This window comes from Micrasema longulum, unplaced genomic scaffold, assembly GCF_059751315.1.
Source record: "Micrasema longulum isolate JH-2025_06_02 unplaced genomic scaffold, ASM5975131v1 h1tg000205l, whole genome shotgun sequence".
Lineage (NCBI taxonomy): Eukaryota > Metazoa > Arthropoda > Insecta > Trichoptera > Brachycentridae > Micrasema > Micrasema longulum.
In genome coordinates, this window is record NW_028277410.1 from 169,432 (window position 1) to 189,772 (window position 20,341).

Below are 20,341 nucleotides of genomic sequence, written 5' to 3' on the forward strand. Positions count from 1 at the left end.
TTTTGAAAACAACTGCATAATGCATTTCGCCGTGTAAATATAACAAAATGCAAAATGACGTTTTCCGCTGTCATTTATATTACATGCAAACGTGCTAGTATCCGAAGCATCGCGTCGCGTCGGCCAGATGGCATTTACTCAGCATTATTTACCTGTGATTCTATATTTAAATTTTAAAAGCGGGAGACTCGTTTGAAAATATGATGGAACGATGAAACACATTATTACAGGCTTAAACCGTCCCAGCATTTACTATTGACAGATTTAAAAAAATAATTCGTTATTTCGTTTTTTTCAAGGCTGCTTCCTTGCAATGGTTTTTTTATATTCCTTATTAATATTATTTCTATTTACTTATTTATTTTATTTTATTTGGGATTTTTATAGCTATTACATGAAAAATATAAATATATTTACAATATTGGAGCCAAATAAAAAAATCCACTGTAAATCTAATAATACACATATACTGAAGAAATATTCCACAAATCACAACTTATGACACCAACAATTATACGCTAAAACAATACTCACTTATAGATTCAAAAACTACGCTTACTCAAATGAAAGACATAACCCCCACAATACATCACATACAAATAATATAATCACTAGATCCTCAACACATAGACAACTTAAACAAATACAAACTAAAACCACTTTCCGACAAAGGGATTTTGAGTATTATTCAATTAAAATCTATAACCTACTTCCACTATCTATTAAAACAATTAGTAACGAGAAAATGTTTAAAAGGGCTATAAAAAAATGGATAGTGGAGCTAGGTAGAAGTAAAATGGATTGTCTCATTCGCTCATACCAATATTGAATCAACTGCTCCACAAGTGTAAAGCTTATGTTAGGTTTTTGTTATTTTCATTGTGTGTTTTGTAATATAAATAATATTGATGTACATACCTTGTTTTTAAAACTGTCTGAATATTTGTTAATTATCTTCGTTTTTTTTAAGTTAGTCTTCTTTGTTTATTCTCAAATGTAATTTAAAAAAGGGTATTGTTAAGTGTCCTCGGCACGGGAAATCCCAGTGAGGTCACATTATTTTTATTATTAATTATAGTTTGTAAGCAAAAAATATGAATAAATAAATAAAAAAAGAGTTTACGTAATTGTATGTGTGTGACGTTTGTGTTCATGTGTGTATACACACTGTGAATATGTGTATGTTTGAATGAATGAGGGTGAGTGCGTGTGTGTGGATGCGTAAGTAAAAAAATAATCATTTAAAACTTGTATTTATATTGAAAAGTGTATTGGAAAGAGCTTGGTAAGAAGTTTGATTTTTTTTAAATAAAAAATATAGTTTTTACCTATTTACTTTTGAAACATTTTTGAAAACAATATTTCTTTTAGTCCTCTCCTGTCTTACTTTGAAAATAATGATATCAAATTACCACCCGTGTAAGGAAAAAACTACTTGATTTACTGAGTCCACGTGAAGTATTTAGTGAACATGATAAAAATAAAAAAAGGAATCAATTCATTAGTTACGCAAACCTTGACGAAGATGCTTGTTTGCTTTGAAACCGGTCGGTGAAAAATAAAAATTAGTGGTAAAAAACAAAGTTGTCTTATTTATTTTATTTAATGAATCACCACAAAGTAAGTGCTTCAAATATAAACTTTATTTTTGAAAACTTTCACTTCAAGTAATGTTATAATTTTTTTTTAAGTATAGTAAATTTCAATACCTTATTCTGAAAAAAAACATTTTATTTTTAAATTTATTTAATACACACTGAATAAATAATGTGCAACGAGTCCCAAACAATACGGTAGGTAACCACAAAATGCATTCAATGCGATGTAACGTCAACAATAAAACAAGGCAGGTATGGCAATACGCGTACGTTGATTCAAAACGAACATCCAAATACATATTATATGCACCTACATAATATATAAATAAGAATAACATATAAATCTGATAGAAATTATTCGAATGAAACTAAAAAAAAATGTACCGATAAGGGTAGGTATAAACGTAAATAAGATATTGTTAGAAATGGAATATTACAACCAAAATTATCTTCTTTAAATAAAAATATAATACAATTCTAAAAAAAAAAATTCAATTAAAATATTTAAATGTATTTTTTTTTAAGTATTACCGAAGACATAATTTTACGTACGAGTAAAGAAAAATGTATGTTAATAAAATGCTTGTATTTCTTTTCAAAAACAAAAAAATTTAATTTTGGTACCGCCACTTTCATGTTAAATTTACTAACAATATTTTGAGTTTGTCCAATTTTTTTTAGACAAGGACTGGATTCAACTCCCTGGGGAGCTGTTTATATTAACATATTACAACATTTGATGAAGAACATTTACACAGTGTGTAAAGTGGCCTCTGAAACCAGCCATTGACAGGTCATAAACCCTGTAGATGCCTAGACTTCTATATTACCTTCTCTTAAATTTACACTCTTAAAATTATTACAATAAATTTTAGTTCAATACTTAGTCTTTATATGAGAACCCAGATCCCTAAGTTTAGTCTAAATTTGAAATGGCGTAATCTGCCGGTCTAAAAGTAATTATATTTTAGTAACATAAAACTTTCAAGTTTATTTTTTAAAAGAAATACCTTTAGAAATTGTTGTTTTTACCCAATTTATGTTTTTTTATTTTTTATTGTTGCGCGATTAAAAAAAAACATCCGTCTTAAAATGGCAAAATCGTATGATTTCCTCATTTTGCGTGCAATTACCAAACTACAGTCTTCAATGTATTTATGTTGTTGAGTAAATAAATAAATTACAGATAATAAGTTTTGTGGATGCCTAGACGTCTATATTCCCGTATCTAAAATGTTCTTCATCTCTGTTGTAATATGTTAATATTAACAGCTCCCTAGGGGGTTGAATCCAGTTCTTGTCTACAAAAATTTGTACAAACTCAAAACATTGTTGATAACACAACTAGTTTCAGGTATTCTGATTACTCTTGGGTTCCTTATTCGTGCATTGCATGTTCAAAGCGCATTACCCGTTACTATATTGGCAACTTTATATCGTGTTCTTAATGTTTTTACGATCGGAAATGTATAATCCTGTTATTACTTTCTCATTCTCTGAAAGCAGTCAAATGCCAGGACTATTATATTAATATACTTATTTTTGAAATTTATTTTATTTTATTTTATTTTATTTGGGATTTTTGCAGCTATTACATAAACAAAATAAGTTTTTTTATATTTATATCCCTACAGAGATGAGGTAGAATTTTTTCAAATTCAGGATTATGGATATTCGAGCGTTTACAGGGCTTATGACCTGTCATTGGCTGGGTTAAGTGGCCACTTTAAGTATGTACTACAACATTCCCCATTCCGCTTATTAGCGAATATCCACACCAGGTAACATTTTTCATGACATATCTGGTAGAAACAAGAGCTGACAAACAGGATAAATTATCTGCTTAGAATATCGAAAATAAATTTTTAAGATCATCACAGGGAGAATGCTTAGGTATTGTATAAATACGACGGACCAGTGGAACCGAAGATTTTGTGCGATGGAGCAGAGCAACAAAAAATATTTTGAAGACCATGTCAACAGAATGGATAACTCCGGAACTCCTTACATTGCATATACGACAATTCCACCTTGTCGTCGTCTTCCTGCTTCAAAATTTACTGGAATGCAGCGTAGATATACTCCCCCACGAAATCATTAGTGGCGCCAAGCAAGTGAATAACAACCAAATGAATTCTGCCTAAACGCTGAATTTATTATAAGGATTGAAAATAACCATATTATTAAATAAAAGTAAAGCTAAATGCCCATAATACAAAGCTTTGGTATTTATTAAAACTTCATCAAGATCGCATTAGCTTCCACCGCATATTATTATCTATATTTATAACACACGTAACTGTAGGTTTGTCAATAATTTATTTAACACTAACGTATACATATAAAGGCGGGCATATCGCCTTAAGGCAATTTCTTTCTGTCTACCCAAACCGTTCTTCCTTTTTTTTTTTTTCAAAATACACTTTTACGTTCACTTTGCCCAGCTAACAAGGGTACATACCCCATTCCAAGCTAGACAATTACATTATAATATATGATAATAGTTGACAAAAAAAATATATATAAACTTATTCGGATACACACTTTGATACATATATATATATATACACATAAATACACACACACATACATACACCCATGCGCGTACACATGCATACATTCATAAAAACATAGACAATTCATTTATGCGAAACTTCATGGTTGCCATCTATAAATATATTTTTTTAAACTATTCCTTATTTTCATATTTTATTTTTGACATCCAGTAAGAATCTCTAATCCTTAAGCATGCATCAACTTTTCTGACACCCTACGACCAATGTCATGAAAGAACGAGGTCAACACCTTCCGCAACTTGACAACACTCCCGTCTTTTCCCGATTCTGGCAAAAGGTTATGGACCTTTTTGCCTACGTAATAGTGTTGTCTCGATGCCAGAACAGTGTTTACCCCTCCACTTAGTATCAGATCTCTATTAGAGTATTTTGTATTATGGCTGTGGTTGACGCTTGGGTAAATGTCTATTTATGTGTGTAAGGTTCCTTGAAGAATACTTAGGTATTAATTTGTGTTAATTACTTTACCTTTTAACTAATCTGTTACTTTATTTTAAACAAGTTGTTACGTGTAAATTAAAAGAGTACGGTAGCTATTTATTGTGAATAACTGTAGTAAAAAATATCATGAATAATAAAACGTCCAGTATAAACCTCTCAACCAATGTATTTTTAAAACGCCAATTTACCACTAAAACGGTGGTATTTTTCCATGACAGCGAATACAGTTTTCTTCATGAAATAAATCCGATATTTTTCTGACCACATATCGTCCTAATGACGGAGGCACGGCAAACAGGGGGGTGGTTTGCTGGTAATACTGGGGTAGTTTATGCCAATATACGGCGAGTCTCACGTATCGCGAATAATGAAAGCCGCACAAATCACTATCGTGTATGACGAAGTGCGCTATCGATCTTTCCTACATTTGGGTTCACTACCCTTTTTATATACCTAGAGGATTTAGTTATATTCTACGCGGAGTTATCATATCGCATCAAAAGTAGCTTAACCCTTAATAAGGCAAATGATTTTTTTTGTTGATATAGTAACCAATAAAGTTTTTTTTTTTTTTAATTGGGGATATCAACAGTAATACATGTAACAAAAATATAACAAATTCAATATACAGAAAATAAAACCAATGACAGATATCCACAGAAATACATTAAATACACGTACAATACATACTAGTGTGTTTGTGTGAATGTAAGTGAGTGAGAGGGTGGGTGAGTGGGTGTTATATTGGAATAAGCGTGGACATGTGTGTAAATATTGCACAAGTGTCAAGTGTCGAAAATATAAATATATATATAAAATATTAAGAATTAGAGATAAAATAAAATAAAAAAAGATTAAATAAGACTTTATTATTGAAACCAAGTATAAAACAAAAAAGTATGTTTTAAGAAGCGCATTTTAAATGTTATTATTTTACAATCAAATGGATCAATAAGGGAAAAGTTCAAATTGTATTCACGAGCAATGCGTATAAGTGGAGAGTTCTGGGCATAGTTCGTACGAATTGCTGGCACATGAAATAGAGAGTGTGACGGGTGCGGTAGCCGGGGACATTAAATGATAACTCTGACAAAATAGCCGGACTATCGAGGCGTTCACTAAGTATGTCATGAAGCACCCCCATGTCTAATAGTAGACGTCGATCTTCTAAAGTAAGCAAGTGGTGCTTTTTGCAGGAAGACATATAATTGAGATCGGTATTCCTGCATCTCCAGTTAAGATGTCTAAGAAATGTTCATTGAATTTTCTCGAACTTTTCTTTGTGTGTGACATATTGTGGAGACCAAACAGAAGAGGCATACTCGAGCAAACTGCGAACATTAGCAAAGTAGACCATTTTAATACACGCGATATCCTTAAATACCTGACATGTACGAAGTACAAAACCAAGGTTTCTATGTGCACGGGTCAGTATGTCATCGAAGTGATTTTCAAAGTTTGCTATCAAGAATAACACCCAGATCGCGTACGGTATCAACTCTCTGAACAGGCTGGTTTTCTAATATATAATGATATGGGATGGGATGTCGACCTCGCGAAAAAAAAATAAGCAAACAAAACATTTAAGTTTGTAAGTAAAAATTCTTGATGGAAGTTCATTGTGATTTATTATATAAATAAAAGACGAGTGCAACATTAATCCACGAATTTGGAATATCGAGTGACCGGTTTAATCGCTTTAGCGACATCTTCGAGACTGGTATCTTTATTAAGGAGTTTAATGTATTTAAACAAAACAGAGGTAAGGATATAGAATTCAAAATTATAAGAAAGTTAATTAAATAACGTTATTTTTATCTTAAGGATCATTATCAATTTTTTTTCGGGTTAACTAATGAGTTGATATCATGCTATTTTAATGAGTTTAAGTATTTTATTTTATAAAAAAACCAATGGCTACTCTCAAATAAAAATCCTTGACCCGGAAATTGTGCGGAGATAAGTTTTCTGTGAAGTTAAGTGGTGAGCGTGTTCGCATACTATGTATGAGATCCTTGGTTCGTTACCTGACAGAGTAGATGTGAAATATTGGTCTCATCTCATCACATTCAATGACTTATGAAAAAATACCTTGATAATAGAAACACAACTGACTTTAAAAAAATCAATACCCTCAAAACTCTCTTCTTTTCCCTAGTTCGCCCGCATCTAGAGAATTACATAAAAAATATTGAATCAGTTCAACATCCATTTTTAAGAAATATAAAGCTGTGAGTTGGGCTTATCCAGAAACCAATATATGTATAATGAGTTAAAAACTATCTTAAATATATCTCATCTTCTCTCGAAATAAATCCGACTAAACAGTCATATTTAAAATTCTCAACTCACTCTTTAATGCGCCTGAACTACTGAGCTCAATAAAATTAAATATCCCAACAAGAAAACTCAGACAAAACTTACTCTTTCATACCGATAACCATAGAACTAACTTTGGTTTTCATTTTCCGATGCCCAGAATTCTTAGGTCTACCAACAAACATACCAGTCTTGATTTATTTGATAACAAGTTGTCTTTTTTCATAAGATCACTGAATCAAATTCAATTATAAACAACTCTCCCGCCAAGTCTACTAAATACCATTGTGTCTTTCTATTTTCCATTATAAAAATTTTTCATGTAATAAATATGCCCTTTAAAGTGCCTATTGGGCGAACTTATATATAAATAAATAAATAATGTAATCCGTAGATTGTAAATATCTGAAAACTAAAAATGCTATTTAAAATGATGTACACAGCGTGTGAAGTGATTACTTAAACCAGCCAATGATAAATCACGAGCTTTTTAAATGCCTGAATGTCCACATACCCTAATGATACCGTATCTCGATTGAAATACCAATTAAAGCTATGTCCGTCGTCTCTGTTGAGATATCAGTTTCTTGGGATAATATCTAAATGAAATAAAGTTCCCGTATGAGTAAACAAAAGTTATGATAAACTTAAAACAGAGTTTTGATTATTTGAAATAACATTTTTTTTTTTGCAAAAGCATGAAGGTCAGTTTCCCGAAAAATATCACTTTGAAAGTGCGTTCGATTTTACTTGATACGAATTTTGTTACATACTAAGCTATTTTAAGGAATGTTAAAACATACGTTTAGTATCGTAAAAAGTTGCTAGTTTATTACAAAATATATTGTTCGTCATAAAGACGACGTCTTTAAGAAGTTTTATTATGATCGTGGGGCTCTGCATACGTATAACTGTACTTCACTCAAATATCCTTTTTAATTTCCATATTAAATTCTTCATTACAGTTTTATTGCAAAAAGTTATAACACGATATTACAACACAAATTACAATGAAAAAGTTACTTAAAAAAGCTGAATTTCAAATACGTTAGATTTTTTAGTTTTATATTAGATTGAAATAATAAGCAAATGCATGCCACACATTTGCTGCCTCGACAAATATAGGTACAGGTTAACATGGTTTTGCGCCTTGCCGGTTTGATTTACGCCGATTTACAATTACGCCGGTTAGTACCGGCGTGGAATTTTCCGATCGGCCGACACCAGACGACAGTAGGCGCCGCGAATTCTAAAAGCAGACACACTTTTACACGTTGTTTTATTCTATTACCGTGTACACAAGCAGTATGTTGTGTGTGCGAAATTATTTCCAAGGTAAATATCGTTTTGTTTTTAAGAAAAATAAAAAATTAATATCACATTTTTTATTTTGTTATTATAAAAATTAAAAGAATATTTAAATATTTGTAGTTTATGCTATGATTCTGCAAGAAAGGAAGCAACAATCAAAGCAAATAAAATTGGATGCTTTTTTCAAAGAAGTGTAAGAATTTAATTTAGTGCCGACAAATAAATGAGTTAGTATTTATTATAAAAAAATCATTATTTTTATCAAGAGATTATTATTTATTTTGTAAACAAATTTAAACTGTATTTAATAAATACGTTTATAATATATTTTAAATACATGAAGGATGTCTATTCAATAAAAATGTTAGATTGTTCTTAGAATTTTGACATTACATTTACTTTTACATTTTTATCCATTTTTTTATTTTTTTTACATTTTTTTTGCACCACAACAGGCCAGGAGGCCTAATTACAGTGGTGAATTACATCACAGAGCACCCAGGCTTGAGAAAAATCACATTTTAATTTTTGTGTTCTCACCGGGAATCGAACCCGGAACCTTCCGTGCGCGAGTCAAGCGTCTTGACCACTACACCACGGAGGCCGCACGAAACCTAACCTTATATCTTCTATTATATTTGTATTCATTTTACGCCGATGTCTCTCGGAACGGAAACCCGACGTAAAACGACGTTTAGCTGTATTATTCGATTATTTATTTTTATTCATTTATTTATTTACATACATATAGTTTATTACACATTATTGGATTTCCAACTCCCAACTCCATGGGACTAAAAGTCCTGTGTTGAGATGGGACGAGTAATTAGTTAACGCAGACACATGAGTATATCACCAAAATTTAGGATTAAAAACACAAAAAATAATTGAAAAAAACCTATGTATGGCACATCAATATCGTAAACAGTAAACTCAAACATTCAGAAAAACATCAAGGAGTCGAAATGCTGTCAAAATGTAATCTCTCAGGTGAATATGTGGTAAAACGATGTATGATGTTTCAAAAAACAATAACGACAAAGGTGAGAGGAACTGTGGAAACGGATCATGGAGCGAGACCGTGGATGGATCCACACGTGGGTATTTAAATAGGCGAACATCTAAACTACCCTAACGGTGGATGTTACACGTCGTAAAAAGAATCTCCAAAGGTAAAGGTACCTCTCTGGGGATGATATCCTGCAGTGACTGCAGGGTAACCCAGGACAACAGCCACCTACTGACATGCCCACACGTGGGGCTGCGCTCCTGGGGGCCTTATCGTGGCAAGTGACATGGCGGTATCCGTCGCCGTATATTGGAGTGCCAGGGTTTGATCAGTTCAGCGCCAAAATACGGCATTTATTGGCAAAAAAAAAACTATACACGTGCAATCCAAAAAAAAGTATTTGACATGTAAAAACTACAAAAAAATAATCTTAGCGTTTCACTAGATACAAAAATACTTGTTCTTAAAGCTACATATATTATTATATTATGTATATACACTACAAAAATATATTGTTTTTTTATTTTTTATTAATAAACTTCATAAAAGGTACATGTTTTATCAAAATTCTAGACAAATCTACTTTTACACATCTAATAAATGTTATCACTGTAACTCTCCAAAAAAGAAACTAACTCGTGTGCTTGGAGAGTGACTTACACGGTCGTAGTTGTTTAATGTTTATTATACGAGTTAATACAATTTTAAATACGAGTTCATGAGAAAAAAATAAAAACATGGGATATATAAAGAAAAAACCATAAAACAATAATACATTCATACTAATTAAAATTTAATGTATTTTTTACATGTGTTCAAAAAATTTCTTTAGATTTACTTTTAATTTATTTATTGATATATTATTTTTAATAGTTTAAAAACTATTCATTCATTGGGAAGATTTTTATAATTTTTTACACCTTTGAAGACAAAGCTATTTTGGCCATGACTTTTAGGAATTTAGGAATTTTAATATTATGTTGGTATCTGACTGACTTATTCATCTCAAATTCTTTTATTTTTTCATTTTTATATATTTGTATACTATAATTTATTTTATAAAGAGTGTCTACTGTCTTACCTTACATATTTTAAATAGACTCTCCGTTTTGAATGTTAAGGGTTTATAATAACATAATATTATTTTAACACTAGGAAACTGTTAATCATTACATATTACAACAGAGATGAAGAACATTTTAAATAGGGTAATATAGAAGTCTAGGCATCTACAAGGCTTATGATCTGTCATTAGCTGGCTTTTTTTTTACAATATACATAAGAGGTAAAGCAGAGTGTTAAAAAATAAAGGATAATTACATGGCTATGAAATACAGATTAACAGTAAAAATAGTTAACAAAAAATCCCACCAAGGCATGGTCTGTTTGTGGGTATACAAGAAAAGTTTATGAATCTTTGCCCCTATAATAAGTGGACAGGTATAATATTTTTGTAGAATTTAAAAAAGAGAAACAAAAATATTATGTAAAAATTTATAAGGTACTTTTTTATTTTGAAGTAATTAAAAAAGGAAATAAAATAACAGAAAAATAATCCTTATTTTTAAAGGGCAACAAAATATATCATAGAAAAAAAGAGTTAATATCTTTAGTTTAAACCCAGGATAGTGCGTGTTTTCTAAGAGAAGAAAACTTTTGAAAGTTTGGGATCAATAAAATATTATCAGTTAAAAAAGAATTATAAAATTTTGGGCCTATAAAATATGCATGTCTCTGTGCTAACCTCGTTTTACAATTTGGTATATCTAATACACGATTCCTTCTTTGACTTGATCTATTTGAATTACTTCTAAATACATTTTGGTTCTTAAATATATATTATTCTGCCCATACTTGAACATCTTTATTCCTTCAATTCTTTCATCTGTTGATGTTTTCAAAGTTAAAGAGATGAAACATTTATTTATGCGGGTGAGATTCATTTAATTGAATTATTTCAAGTACATACTAGGCAACGCCTGAAAATTTTAAATAATTTTAAAATGTTCTTCATCTTTGTTGTAATATGATGAAATCTATTTAATCGGGCTGTGGTCCTGTGGCTAGTGTCTCGGTCTCACGGACCAAAGGTCTGTGGTTTGAATCCCACTGTACCCCAACTTGATTCTATTTTCTAATAGTGAGTTATTTACAAATCTTTGAAAATGGCCCTCAATATTTAATATTTGGGTAAATCATAAAAACGGGAATATTTATTTTAAAAAAATAAATAAACAAAAAATAATTATATGAACAGCTCCCCTGGGAATTGAATCTAGTCCTTGTCTAAAAATTTTGACAAACTCTTAATATTGTTGATAAATCCACCTGGTCCTTGAAGAAGTATAGAAGTTGAAAAAATAAAAACACTTTTATTTCGCGTATTTTGTAAGTAAATACGCGAGATAAAATTGTTTTATAGGGCCGCAAGATCAGTTCAGAATAGCACCGCTGGTTAATTACGCAGTAATGAGGGAAATTTTCTTACAATGCAGTCCCGGTTTCTCAGTAACATACTTTTTAACTTAGCGCTTTAGAACTTTTGAGTTACGCTCATTCATAGTTAAATTCATCAGCTCATCCCGTAACAACTTAAGCTGCGATGAATAATTAATCATCGTTAGTAACAAAGGTAGATTAGTGAGTCATTATCACCATTTTCTTATACGTACCCAGTGGTGCATAGGACACTCCATTGGTATTCAAATGAGGAACTTCAGCGATCTAGAAAATTGTGTATAAAAAAATATTTCTTACGCGCGGTAAAAATTTAAGCATTTAATTGTACCAATAAATTATTACAACAGACATGAACAACATTTTACAGAAGGGAATATAGAGCATCTAGGCATCCACAGGGCTTATGACCTGTTATTTGCTGGTTTAAGTGGCCACTTTACACACTGTAACGTTCTTTAAATTCAACAGCGTGCGTGTATTATTCTTGGCTCTACCCGACCGAATTTCTCCAGGGTATACTTGGCTAAAACAGTTTAGAGACTAAAAGAAATGTGTATTTGCTTACACATTTGTATCGATTGTTGCGCAGTATGATAGATTATTCTGAGATTATCATGAGCATTGGTTTGTATGTTCCTGATAATTACCGAAGACAGCGTCAGCGTAGATTGTTTCATTTTCTGATATACACGACCAGCTTGCCGATGGTTATGGTTTTGGAAGGGCTACCGCTATGCTGAACAACATCGCTCTGGATGTTGATCTGTTCCATGTATCCGAAAGAGTTTTTCGGAGCAGGATTCTCCCATTTTTTTGACAAGAGTCTCTTTATGTATTTTTTCTCTTTTTATAATATATACGTCATAAACTTTTACTTTATAATGTATATATTATTTTCAATAAGTTTATTGAATTGAAAACGAGCCAAAGGAATGTAGATGTTCATATATAGGGAAAATGGTGAATGTTACACAGTGTGTAAATTGACAACTTAAACCAGCCAATGACAGGTCATAGGCCCTGTGGATGCCTAGACTTCTATATTCTCTTCTGTAAAATATTCTTCGTGTCTGTTGTAATATGTTTATATTAGCAACTCCCTAGGGGGTTAAATCCAGTCCTTGTCTACAAAAGTTTGGACAAACTAAAAACATTGTTCATTTGAAAAAAATTATATAGAATTAACTAATTATAGATTTTGGTTTACGGAAGCCAACTCACCAATCAGCGAAATTTAACGAAGAGAACTTGTGACGTCACAAGCGGAGTAATTTAAAAATAACGAAACAAATAAAATCATAGTGCTGATAATACGAAACATAAAAATATAATTATTTTTTCATTTAGCTGAATTTGATTGTCAATAGACAAATAAAAAAAAAACCTACTGATCTTCCTCATTTTGGCGTGTCTGGATCATTTTTGTAAATTGGAGCAAATTATGGGTTGTCCTTAATGAGATGGGAGGATACCAGCACATCTTATTTACCTGATAAAATCAGTTTACAATAAAAGTTCAGCAATTGTGAATTTTAACAATGAACTATCAGATAACTTCCCAGTTCGAAAAAGTGTTTGACCGGGTTGCATTTTGTCTCCAGTTTTGTTAAATAGATATGGTGAATATATCATTCGAAAGCCACTTAACAGCTGGACAGGTAGGTTTACAATTGGAGGAAGGAAGTCATCCAATCTAAGATATGCTGATGATACTACACTTGTTGCATCGTCAGAGATTGAAATGAATCAACTAATTGACTGAATAGATGCTGCTAGTTCAGACCTGGGACTCTCAATGAATATGAGCAAAACTTAACTTATGATCTTTGATCGAGCTAGTGATGTAGCAGCATTCATTATTCTTGTTGCGCAACTTAGAAAGAGTCAATAATTACATTTATCTGGGTTCTCTTATCAGCGATGGTAGTGAGTGTGAAGGTAAAATACAGCAACGTATTGGTATTGCTAAAAGCGCTATGAGTCGGCTGATGAAGATTTGGAAGAATCGTAGTATAACCATTAACACTAAAAAGAGACTAGTGAAGGCCTCGGTTGTCTCAGTGTTCATGTACGGTGTGGAGTGTTGTACACTGAGAAAATCTGAAAAGAAAAAATCTAAGCTTTCGGAATATGATATTGGCAGCGAATGCTACAGATTCCGTGGACGGCCAGACGTACGAATGCATCTATACTCTAGGAAATGGACATAGTAGAAAAACTTACATCCATGTGCGAGAAAAGAATTCTGCAGTTCTTTGGACATAATTCTAAGGGGAACTCTGACAGTTCTCCTGACAAGTGTCGAAAAAACAAGGTCGCGTGGACGTCAACCAACAAGATGGAGCGGCATGGTCACTGAATTATCAGAATCATCACCGACGAATACCTATAAAAAAGCACAATTCCCTGTCTAAAATTTAAACCATGATATTTAATTCCATACCCCGTCTCCTCTCTATCTTTTGTTCCACAACAGTTGGAAAATGACATACGTCACATTGCAAAATATGTCACCAAAGTACGAGGTTTTTCCTCTTTTGGCCGTGGTCAGCTACTTCCTATCTTTATTCGTGATGCTTAATATTGTTTCGCTGTAGACACGATCAGACTACAAGATTTGGAGTATTTTTTTGCACAACCATAATTTAAAGGTCATCGTTAGACTTTATGAGTTCAACTATCCACTATATACATTAAAAATGTAACAGACGTAAAGTTCACAATATGACTGCTATCGCCCTTAAAGCTGGTGTATTGCATTTTCTAATATAAAATGCATCCCGTGCGCTTGGTAAACTAAATCTGCCAGTCCTATAAACGTGAAATGCAATTTTATTTATCCTGAACCCCATTCTCAGTTATCTTTGTATTAAAATGTGAATAATATATACTTTTATCAACAGTAAGCGAGGTTATTTGAATTGATTTTCATGTCTTTATACCAAGTATTTTCAGTAGATTCCGTATAAAATATTTACCATTGGGAGTATTCAGTTTTTTTAGAAAATACTACGGTAATGTTACGTATTCTATTTTGAGAATTTGTTTGAAAAGTTTTTTGTTTAAAAGTTCTTAATTTAAATTCTTACTGATTTTGGTGCGTGCCACACCAGAGTATTGTTATGCTGGTGGGTACTAATAGAATAGTATATAAAGATTGCACAAGGGCTATTCTTCTTCACGTGTCATGTCGGGTCCCCCTGACGTTGACGATCACTTGGGAGAAAGCTCCCCTATCCTGAGCAGAGCGAAACAGCTCCTCCACAGTTCTATGTCGAACCGGGAGATTCTTCGCACCCCTGGTCCATTTAAGGACCACCCGGGACTCGGGGCCATTGTTTGGTTTCTCTTCATAGTGATATCCTGGGAATTATTGACCGAAGGGGTTTCCCGTTACCTTCTTCGGTGGAATTTTCTGTCGGGATTACCTACCCTTAGCTGGAGGGGTCCCGTTTTATGGCGCCGGACACTCGCCATTCATACTCTCCCTATCTGCTATGACACTGATGTTAATGCCAGTGGCCACATTGCCCAGGGCTCGCGGGGCCAGAGGGACCACTCATGGATGCTAGGGAGTAGGACTATTGGTAGTGTTGCTGATGGAATGCAACTACGGCATTACACGGCATTTTATAGGTACATATTTTCCAGCAAAATACGAACCACCGCACCAAAATTTGAGCCCCACAAGGGCTATAATCGCTTTTTATTTCGTTTTTTCTCGAAGTCTTCGGTCGTCATGGAGCGAACTGTGCTTTAAAACAAATTGTATACAGTCCACTATTATCAAGATCTTTTATTTAGTAAAGTTCACCTCCATATTTATTGAATTGGCAACCACCAGCGCACACACACATTTTTCCACATATACTTAATAGAAAAGCATTCAGGTTATTTTTTATTATTATATCGTACGCGAAAATTGTTAGAGGGTATAATGTAATAGTGAGGGTAGGGATAAGCGTAAGAGCAAGGTAAGTAAAGGGATAATGTATTAATTATTGACCCTTATTCTTCTGGTATATATATCATGTTAAAAAAAAATAGTATGCCACCTTTACCGAATAAGGTATTTGATGTGTTTTTATTTATATGTCAGAAAATATTTAACCTTTACAATTTAAAAAAATAATTCATTTTTGTTTTAAACCACTTTTTTTCTACTGACCGGTTTAAAAGCTACACAAGCTTCAACATTGTTGAAGTATGTCTAAATGCTTGCAGACTGGCTGGATAGGGAGTTGGGTGATCCCTAGGGAGTTGTTCATATTTAAATTCATTGCAACAGAGAGGGAAAACATTATTGAGAAGGGAATATGGAAGTCTAGGCATTTGCAGGGCTTATGACCTGTCATTGTCTGGTTTAAGTGGCCACTTTACACAATGTGTAACATTCACCTTTCTGCCCATATTTAAACATCCACATTTCCTCAACTCTTCCATCTGTTGACTTTTGTGACTTTTGTTCTTTATCAAGGTATACTTAACTAATGAATTCTATCCTATTTTATTTTATCAGTATTATGCTACACTTATGAAACTAATAAATCTTTTTTTTTGTCTTTTGAGGATGGGAAGCGTAATTTAAAATAGATACACTCAAAACTAGATAGGAGTGGACTAAATAAAATATTTTTGATTTGGTTATTAATTATTTTTTTCGTATTTGGAATCAGTTTTTTAATTTCTAATACTTTGAAGTTGTCTAATTTTAGTATTTTATTTTCAACACAGAGAACGTTCAGTGTCTTTTTCAAAATTATGTTTTTTTTTTCAGATAGTTAGCGAATTAAAAAAAAAAAGAACAATTTACGCAACTTAATTGTTTTTTTACTCTAGTATAAATGTTTCTTCTAGTTTTTCCAATGTAGATTGAAAAAAAACCATAAAAATTTAACCTTTAATTGATTGAATCCTACATTTTACTTTAAAATAATTGCATATATTTTATTCTTCAATAATTTTATTATTTAATGATTTATAAACGAAGAAGATATTACTTTAATTGATAATTATGAATTGATTATTATAGCATTAATTGGCGATCTCCGTGGTGTAATAGCTAAAGTACAATACTTGGTGAGAAAACAAAAATTAAATGTGATTTTACTCAAGCCTGGGTGTTCTGTGCTGTAATTTACCGCTGTGATTTGACCTCCTGGACTTTTGCGTTGCAAAAAAATTATAAATATTTCAAATCGAACCACAATATGAAGACCAGAGGAAAAAAACACGCTTAGTCAGTTTGTTTATGAATTTGAGTTAAATATGGAAAGTGAAAGCATGCGTATTATTAAAGAATACTACAAATAAAACATATTCTAAAACATTAATTTCAATAAACATCAAAACAACACGCCTTATACTATTTAAATAATAATATTTAAATCTATGCAATGGTCTCTTCCCTTAGACGAAATCCAAACTTGTACACTTCTCCTGAAAAATGGCTTTCGTTTTTGATGTTTTCATTTGTTCATCCAGGACATTAGACATTTTTTTTTAATGAGTCATTAACACATTTCTGGTCATGCGGGTACAAGAGTAGATCCTAGCAGAATGCTCGTACGAGGTTTCCCTGTAATTTGAATTATTTAATTGCAAAAACACGTACGACATTTGCTCACAGGAATTTCTCTTTTGTGGCCCTAAGAGTGTTTAATGTCCTGGATGAATATATTAAGTTCTGTAAAACAAAAACCATTTCCAGGAGGTGTGTACAAGTCTGGATTTTGTCTGAGGGAAGAGACCGTTGCAGGAGACTGCTGCGAAATATATCTATGTTTATGTAATAATATTTCATTTTTATTTTTGCTATTATTTAATAATGTACATGCTTCCACTTTCTATTATGTTGTATTCCAACTTAACACAGGGTTCTTGGCCTCATAGAGTTTGGAATACGTTATTATTGTTGTGTATTATTGTAATATGTATGTATGATAATTAAAAAAATATAAAAATAGATTTCAAAAAGTATTTATTTTAATCAATTCAATTGTTATGTTCAACAAAGTTAGTGATTCAAACATAAAAAATATATTTTTTTTTTGTTATTTAAAATATACAAAACCTATATCAGACCTACTCTCGAATACTGGTTTCAGATATGGAATCCCTATTTTGTTAAGAATATTAACTTGTTGGGAAGAGTCTAAAGACTCGCTACAAAGTTGTTACTGAGCCTAAAACGGCTTCCATGTACGGAGAGACTGGAAACTCTCGGTCTCACAACGCTACAGGAACGGCGAGAAAGGCGTGACCTGATAGAGACATACAAGATTCTCAACAGTCACTATAGCTGCCAAAATTTGGATCCTATAGCTTAAACAAGATGATCGTCTTCGAAACCACAGTCTTAGGCTGAAGAAAACGTGATTCAATTTAAATCCACGGAAGCATTTCCTGAGCAATAGGGATGTTGATGGTCGGAATAAGCTGCCACAAGAGCTGATCTCAATGTGTTGTCTTAGTGGGTTTAAAAGTGGACTTGATTTATTTCAGAAAAGATAAATTGTACCAACAGCTAACTTTCGTTAAAATAGATTTAAGCATTTATACTTTAAGCTACTCGCTTAAAATTAATATATTAATTATATTAGTACGTAAATTTTAAGCTCCTTTAAATAGAGAGTTGATTCCACTTCTTGTCTTTAATAATTTGTACATAGTTAGATAGGTACTCAGCATATTGTTTGTATTTATTCTAGTAAACCTAAACGGGTATTTTTTAAAATTTTATTTTATTAAAATAAACAGCACTTAGTGCCTTTTACATATAATAAAATACATACATGTAAGTGAAATAAGTAAAATATAGTATTTAAAACAAATTATTACTAGACAGTTATTTATAAATTATGGAGTCAAAAAAAAATACACGGTTTAAAAATAATATTACTAGTTATAAAAATACTGGAAAAATTGAATATATTTAGTGATAGAAATATTTTGACCCTGTAAAGTAAAGAGAAAAAAAGTAAGAAAGCAACTTATAAAATAAATTATCAATAAATAAACAGTAATAAAAAAAAATAAAACAATTTTGAATAACACTAAACGAAGAATTTTCTTTTTTAAATTACATGTATTATTATTTAAAACGACTACTCCTATTAACTAATATAAATATACATATAAATACATACTGATAAAAAAAATTGATACGAGAAATACTTTTTAATAAAATCAAAAAAAAAAAAAAATTAAAAAACATTTATAATGCAATTTAAACAATTTTAAAGAATACAAAATGATAATAAAAAAAAACTGTTATCTAGAACTATTAGGTGCTAGCTTTTCTTACCCATAAAATATAGATGAAGGGCCGTCTTATATAAACTAAACTTAACATGCAATGAGTCACTAACGTCTCGGTACTTATTGCCTAGAGCGTGAAGTCTATTGATGATGTATTATCGGTCTCGTGGTGTAGCGATCAGCGCGTTTGCCTACCATGCAAGAGGTCTCGGGTTCTATTCCCGAAATGGGTGACATGAAATATTTATTCAAAAAAGTGTTTTTACACTAGAATATTTCATAGTCCATGGACTGGTACTTGAAGCGAAAGACTGATCAGCTTACCTTCACGTAACAATAATGATTAAGATACACTGCGATTGGTGTACCAATGTATCAGTAGCGAATGGTGATTTTATTTACAGGTAAGCTTTAAAAAATATAATATATATTTGTACCTACATAGGAGGTACATAATATAATGTAAGTAATATAAACTATATATTGATATTTTTCTGTGATTCTGTGTGATACAACAACTCTCATCCATGAAATCAACTCAAACAATGTAACTTCGTGATATATTATATTATAAAGATATTTTATCAGTAACTTTAATATATAATTCATTAAAAATTAAATAAAAAATACCATAATGAATTCAGTCAATATTAGGTATTCAATAGAAATGTCAACTGGCCGCATTGTTCTAGTAATTAATACTTCTAAAAACGGCCGCGTGGAGCGCTATATGTCCTGCAATATGACGCACGAAAGTAATTATGGTCTTATGTCAAAAGTGCCATCTCAAAGATAAATAGTCCTTAAGAAATAATGTTTAAAATACAGTTTTCCAAATCACGAATCTTAAAATAATTTGTGTAATCTGCAAATTTAATCTAGGAGAAAAAACCCGCACTGAGGTAAGTACATTCAAAATATAGTATACTTATTTGTATGAAAAAATAAGCTTAAATAATCGGCTAGTTTTTTGGCTCACCGCAGGCGCCGGGCGCGCTTTATTAAAATTTATATTTATATTAGGATAAAAATACAAACAATGGAAATGATTTAAAATAAATGGTAATTATTTATTTGTTTCTCTGTAAATAAAGTTACAATGATACATTGTTATGGTTAGTCGAATATAATGGTAAGCTGTGCATAATCGCTTCTATACACGGTTCGCCCCAGCAATGTGGTGCCCTATGCACCATTAGGTATGGAAAGGGAATTATGACAATGAATTTAGTATTGGCACATGTATACTTTTGTTTATTTTTATCTATCTCTCGTGCAATAAAGGCGTCATCGAGAATATAAACATATTTTTAAACAAATTTAATTAAATTAGGTTATTAAAATAAGTACACACGATACTGATTCTC

The 20,341-nt window shown here is 31.7% G+C and overlaps 2 protein-coding genes across 2 annotated transcripts in view; one reads left to right on the forward strand and one right to left on the reverse strand.

The window, feature by feature from the left end:
• LOC148283745 (5-hydroxytryptamine receptor 1-like) overlaps positions 1–20,341 on the forward strand; it is a 204,854-nt gene that overhangs the window by 52,758 nt on the left and 131,755 nt on the right. The window lies entirely within an intron of this gene.
• Positions 1–20,341, reverse strand: part of LOC148283746 (uncharacterized) — a 220,882-nt gene that overhangs the window by 9,332 nt on the left and 191,209 nt on the right. The gene's annotated exons all lie outside the window — the stretch shown is intronic.